The sequence below is a fragment of the Myotis davidii genome, unplaced genomic scaffold (assembly GCF_000327345.1).
Source record: "Myotis davidii unplaced genomic scaffold, ASM32734v1 scaffold732, whole genome shotgun sequence".
NCBI classification, from domain to species: Eukaryota; Metazoa; Chordata; class Mammalia; order Chiroptera; family Vespertilionidae; genus Myotis; species Myotis davidii.
In genome coordinates this window covers 795,298-802,111 of record NW_006284349.1, presented here as the reverse complement: position 1 = coordinate 802,111, position 6,814 = coordinate 795,298, and positions in this window count along the sequence as shown.

The following is a 6,814-nucleotide window of genomic DNA, read 5'->3' as shown; positions in this document are numbered from 1 at the left end:
AAGAGGAAAAAGTAAGTTCCCTGATAACGTTATTCATTAATACTACTAAGAGCAAAGTGAAAACACTGGAAATTTCTAAAATTATTAAATTCTAAAAAGCTATCATGCAATCTTTAAAGTTTAAAATGATAGAAGCCATGAGATCAGAAAGTGTTCAGAGTAAAAGACAAGTTAAGATCAATTTTCAAAAAGTTCCACATGAACTGCATTCATTTGCCAAAACTCTAAACTGTATGCCAAAAAGAGTGACTTTTACTGTACATAAATTATACCTCAATAGAAAATAATTACTAGTGCTATAAAGAATCATGAAAACATTTTTAAACATGAATATTATAAAGAAGAAATGTTCAGGTTCAACAAAGATTTTCTTAATGTTTACTTGGTTAAGTAAATGTATTTACTTATCGAAGTTAATGCTTACTGTTTAGAAAAGTCACATACTTCTATTTGGCAATATAAAGCTTCTAACACTTATTTTTCAAAATGGACAGATTTCTGATACATCTTACACTGCATCAGCTAAGCACATTGCTCTTGAACTTTGTAGCAATAGATTACTTATATATTCTGAAATGTTACAAGTTCTTCTGTCCTTGCCATAATAGCAAGTGATTTAACAGTGTATCATTAATATGTAGCTGTGTGTGTATGTATGGACTTGGTGAACATAAGCTTTATGAATTAAGAATAAGTATGTGAAAGGTCTGTGGGATTTCCAAATGATGATGGCAAAAGGACAGTAAGGAATTTTACGATAGTCAGATTATTGGAAAATCCACTGTTTATTATAAAACATAGCTTTAAAAAAATAGGCCATTTCCAGGCCATGCCATATGACTCAAGTTAATATACACAAAAATATGAAGAAAAAAATAATTTAGGGAAAAATATAGCACATTGGAAGTATTGCATAGAAGTTTTTATGACTTATTTTCAAAAGCAAGTTCCTTTAGCGTTAGTTTATAATTACGATATGACAGCTTAAAGATAATTATGCTTCAAACCAAAATCTAGACAAAGAACAGAACGCCATTATTTACACTCGCATGGCTTTCCTTATTCTTAAGTTGATACCTTCATTTACAATAGAAGTCATGCTTCAGTATTTTGGCAAGCAAAAAATTAAACATAAATGATAAAAACTTAAACCATTACAGCATGGCAAAATTATTTGGTATTTGTTGATGTATTTTAGATTATACCTTCCATGCAAGCAATAAAAGTTTCTAATAGTCCAAAGTAACATTCCAGAGGATCAGATTTCAATGTGATGTAAGAAAACAGAGCAGCATTTTGTTTCTCCTTAGTCATAACCTCACTTTCCCACTGCAATTCTATTGTCACCTCCACACTTAATTCTACTGTGAGAAAGTACTTTATCAACACCCTTTCCTTTTCTCTATTTCCCAGACTACATGCTGCTAATAGTGCCAATTTGGTTTCTATTAACACTCAAATGTAGCAGCTTTGAATCAAATATCAGTTGGCAATAATTTGTGCTTACAACTATAAACTTTCATAGGGCTACTGCCAACTTGTTTTACAAGAACAATCCTACTCTTTAAAAAAGTTAACAGTAACTCAGAGTGAACTATCTAATTCCATTCTATGAACACTGGGGACCAGAGAAACTAAATTCATCCTGTCTTGTCCCTCTCTTCCTCTTCTGCTTCAGTTTTAACTATGTTTTATCGACCACAAGTCTGGGATTTAGAAGAAAAAGGTCAAGAAGTGCCCTGGAGGGAATACAAGCCCTAGAGTTCTACAGCTCTACAGCCCAATGCCATTCCCCTGCTGTTCCCTCCTCTGCTTATTTCAAACATGAATTGCGTAACCCATTCCTCTGAAACCAAGTTAAGCAATTAACACTTCTAATTTTATGTCAAGGGTATCAGCACAATTATGTTGCCATATAAAAAGTTTCGTGTTTCTAAACATAATTGTAGTGTTCCCTGGCCATTTACATTTTTTTGTTTTATTTTACAACTAGAGGCCCGGTGCACAAATTTGTGCATGGGTGGGGTCTCTCAGCCTGGCTGGCAATCGAGGCCTATCAGGGGGCCAGGTGGCTGGAGGGAGGGACACCAGGAGGTAGGCTGGCCAGCCCCCCCACCCCACCCCCCGATCGGGGCCTATGGGGGGGACCAGCCGAGCAGGGGTGGGGGGTTGGAAGGGGCCGTGGGAGGTTGGCTGGCTGGGGGGAGGGGCCGCAGGAGGTTGGCTGTGGGAGTGCACTGACCACCAGGGGGAAGCTGCTGCTTTGAGAGTCTGCCCCCTGGTGGTCAGGTCGCATCATAGCGACTGGTCAACTAGTCGTTCCGGTCGTAATGGTCACTTAGGCATATGTATATGTATATGTATATGTATATGATTTCAAAATCCAAAGTTGCAAAAATAACTCCCATATTCATAATCAATTTTTAACATTCTGCCACATTTTTCGCGTACTCATACACTCAGACACACATATACACTTGCACTCATATTACTTACCTTTTCTGATCTACTTCAGAGTACTCTGCACACATCATGCATATGTACCCCTTAATATTTCAGTGTGTATTTCCTAAAAATTCTCTTACATAATCTCAGCATTTTATCCTGCGAGGATCAAACCAAAACCGGCTCTCTGACATCCCGGCTCTCCTGGATTGTGAGAGGGCTCAGGCCAGGCCGAGGGACCCCACCAGTACACAAATCCATGCACTGAGCCTCTAGTATGCCTATAAGATCTTTGGTTAATCTCTTCCCCCCTCTCCACTCTCCCCTTTCCTCTGAGATTCATCAGTTTATTCCATGTTTCCATGCCTGTGGTTTCTGCTCCTGCGTTGAGCATCTGCCCCCTAGTGGTCAGTTTGTGTCATAGCTACCGGTCAAATGGTCAGCGGGTCGCTTAGGCTTTTATATAGATAGATAGATGTTCTTTACATTGTAAAAAAAAAATGAGATGAGACATGCAAAATGCTTGGCAGAGTACCTCACATAGAAAGCTCAATAAATGATAGCTATCGTCATTAGGTTAGAGACTGAACTAAGACTATGTAGTGGTGATGGAGAACAAGGCGTAGATAAAGGAGATATTTTAGAGTTAGATACAACTGGAAGAGCAAATTGGTAGGCAAGGAGAAAGTAAGGTAGAGGAAAGGTCCTAGCAGGATGGAGAATGGCAATGACACTGAATAAAATACAGAAAGCTAGAGGAAAAAGCATTATTCAACTACCCAAATGTTTTATGTTCAGTAGACAGTTGGAAGTAACTAATAAAAACTCAAGAGATCTAAGCAAAAACAGAGACTTGGATGGTAGTCAAGCCTTGATAATAGTTGATTCCCCAATTATAAGAAAAGAAGGCGGACAGTGGATTACCAACATGTAAGCCATAAGCAGAGGGATGAAGGACAGTGAAAGAGGGAGATGGGGCAGTCAGTGATAGAGAACCAGGAGGAAGAGCCGTGTCACTGAGTAAAAGGAGGACAGGACCTACACCTGAGAACCAACTGCTCTAAAGAGGTTAAGATCAAGCAGAGGCGGTCCCACCTGATTAGGAAAACAGGGAGACATTAGTCATGTTAGAGAAGGTTTTGGTGGAGCGACTGAGGTGAAAGCCTGGTATCACAGCACATCAAAGTGTGAAGGGGAGACAAAAAAGGAGAAACAGCGAGTGTAAACTGCTCTTTCAAAAACTGGTGAAAAGGGAGTAACAGCAAAAACTAGATTGTGTTTGTGGGAAGAAGAGTTTGAGGATCAGCAGAAGGGGAGAAAAAAATAAAGAAAGTGGAGGATTTCAAAAAGAGATGTAAGAGCACAATCCGACTCAATCATCTTTATTTACTAGTAATAAGTTTGGATCTGTTTTTAATATACTACCTAGGAAATATGTGTTCAGTGTCTAATTTGTTGGGACCAACCTAATAAAGCTGTAAAAATATTTTTCTTATAAAATCTTGTCTTTTTACTCTGGCCAGTAATTCAGTTGAGCATCGTTCATTGCACCAAATGATTTCCAGTGAGGGTATATACCTAGGTTGTGGGTACAATCCCCTGTTGAAATGCATCCGGGAGGCAACCAATCAATGGTTCCCTCTCATACTGATGTTTCTCTCCTCTTTCTTCTCTCCCCGCACCCCCTTCCTCTCTCTCTCAACTCAATAAAAACATATCCTCTGGCAAGGATTTAAACACCCTTGCCTTTTCTTACTCAACATTACAACAACATAAGCTTCTTGAACTAAATTAGTTTTAGTCAAAAGGTGACAATTGTATGCAGTGAGAAAAAAAAAAACCTTTCCTCTGCTAGTTTAGCTTTTTTTCTTTTTTTCAGGGGAAAATACATTTATAAAACAATTCACCAGATAAGCTCTAATTTAGGGGTTATCCTGCATAGTTTGGACAGCACATATATAACTCTGAAATCTAAAATCTTTAACCCCTGTCTGCAGGCTCCAATTAGCTCAATTCTAGAAAATAAACTTGAAAATAAGCTAAATAGCTAGCACATTAAGTTCCTTTTAACTGCCAGGTGGCAAGCTATTCTGAAGCTGTTTAGATTTGTGGTTGAGCCTCAAACCATGTCTCTGGACAGCATGCTGCTGGAGGCAGAACACGTTAAATTTAATATCTGTGCACTTTAAAACAGCACGGCCCATTTTTATTGCCAGGGTCACCTACCCTTAAGACTTACTGTACTTTTTTGGTGTATAAAACAGTAATGTTTACTTAATCCGGCTGATTTTGGGAATACATAATTGAGCCAACATGAAAACTGAGTCAATAAGAAAACAAATGCTTATAAACTAGTAACAAACAGCCTTTCCTCTCCTCCCCCCCAATATGTGTACCAAATAAATTTAACTTAGAACTGAACTAAATATAAAACACTTCAAAAAGAAGAAAAAGAACATGATGCTTACTAAGATTTCTGGCATGATCTAGAGAACATGTTCAGGAACTGACCTCTATAGAAAGCACAGAGCATTTCAATGGCTGTGCCTGGAAACCTTTCTCTAAGTTGTTCTGCAGCATTCTGTAAAGTTTCACCTGGTAGCATGTAAATTTTTTGTCAACTTGTGTGTTTTTCTATAGCTAAGAATTTTAAAAGGCCAGAATAACAATCTTAAAACAATGAAGGTACTTTTTTCTTCTTGAATGAAGAATTGCCTTTTCTTCACAATTCACAGAGAAGAAAAACAATCCATTAGCTCAAAACTCCCCTATCTTCCTGCCACCAAATCTACAAATGCACTTGTATCCTCTCCATCCTCCCTCCTGTTACAATAGAAGCAGGGGGCCTTCTCTTATCTGAGGCCAATCTCACCACCACCATCACCCGGTCCCTAGGACCCCTTTCCCAGGGACCTTGATGCTGTCAGCAGCTATCCCCTCCCGTCTGTGTAGTTTCAATCTCTCTCTCGGTGTGTCCTGGATCCAAACTATTGGTATTTAAGCATGCTCTAGCATCATTTGTCTTAAACAACAATAAATAACACTTCCACCTCCAAGCCCCACATTTCTCTCTGGTTAAGTCTCTCTCTTTAATCCTCTCCAGAACCAAGTCTCTCAAAAGTGATCTTCACTTGCATCCACTCCTCAACCCATTCCAGTCTGGGCTTCTTCAGCCAAATCTCCACCAAAATTTCTCTTGACGAGGATACTAGCTGATCAGTCAGATCTGACAAATACCCCTTTAAGGACCTTCTCTCCTTGGCTTCCAACCACCACATGTTCCTAGGTTTTCTCCTCGTTTTCTTCTGGCTGTTCCTCCTCTGTACCCTTTCTTAACAACCCCTTTTCTACCCATCCTCTAAGTTTTGGAGTTTTTCAGGTCTCACTCTTCCTCTCTCTCCAGTCTACAATCTCCGCTAAAGTGATCTCTTCTACAACTGGTCATTAAATGTCATCTAAGGGCCAATGATGCTAAGATTTTTATCTGCAGTCTAGACATCTTTTCCAAGTTCCAGACCCATACCCCATTGATGACATAAAATAGAGGTTTACATGAGCGTAGGGGCCAGACTGCATGGGGGTCAAAACTAGTTCTTCTACTTACTTCCTAGGTAACCCTAAGCAAGTTGATGACCCTAAGACTCAGTTTCCTCGGCTGAAAATTGGAATAATAATAGGATTCACTTAATAAGCTTATTGTGTGGATTAAATGAGTTGATGAAAGCACCTACTATGTAGCATATAGTAAGCTTTCATTATTCATGATTAATATCACAAGATATGACCATTAAAATATGTCAAAGACATCTCAAACTTTATGTAAAACTGGATCCTTTCTTTCTTGCCCACCCCATATGCATCATCTCTGGTTTGCCATTTTTGAATTATAAGGCAGATTTCTAAGATGACCCCAATGACGCTTCGCATGACCTCCTGGCCCTTGAGTGAGTGAATATAAGATACCACTCTTGTGATAAAAGGAACTTTACATATATAATTAGACATAATTAAGGTCCCAAATCAGTTCACAATTATGAGAAAGATTATCTAGGCTGACCTGACCTAATCACACAAGGCCTAGAGGTCAGAGAAGGGGATCTAAAAGTCAGAGAGTCAAAGCATGGAAAGGGCTTAACACACATTTGCTGGCCTCAACATCAAGGAGCCAAATGAGAAGAAATGCAGATGGTCACTAGGAGCTGACAGAGAATCCTCACTGACAACCAGCAAGAAAACGGGGACCTCAGCTGATGACGACAGGAACCAAAATGTGCCAACTACAAGACTGATGACATAAACGCAGGTTCAGACGAGCCTGGAAGTGGATTTTTACCCAGAGCCTCTAGATGTGAATCCAGTCTGGCTGCCG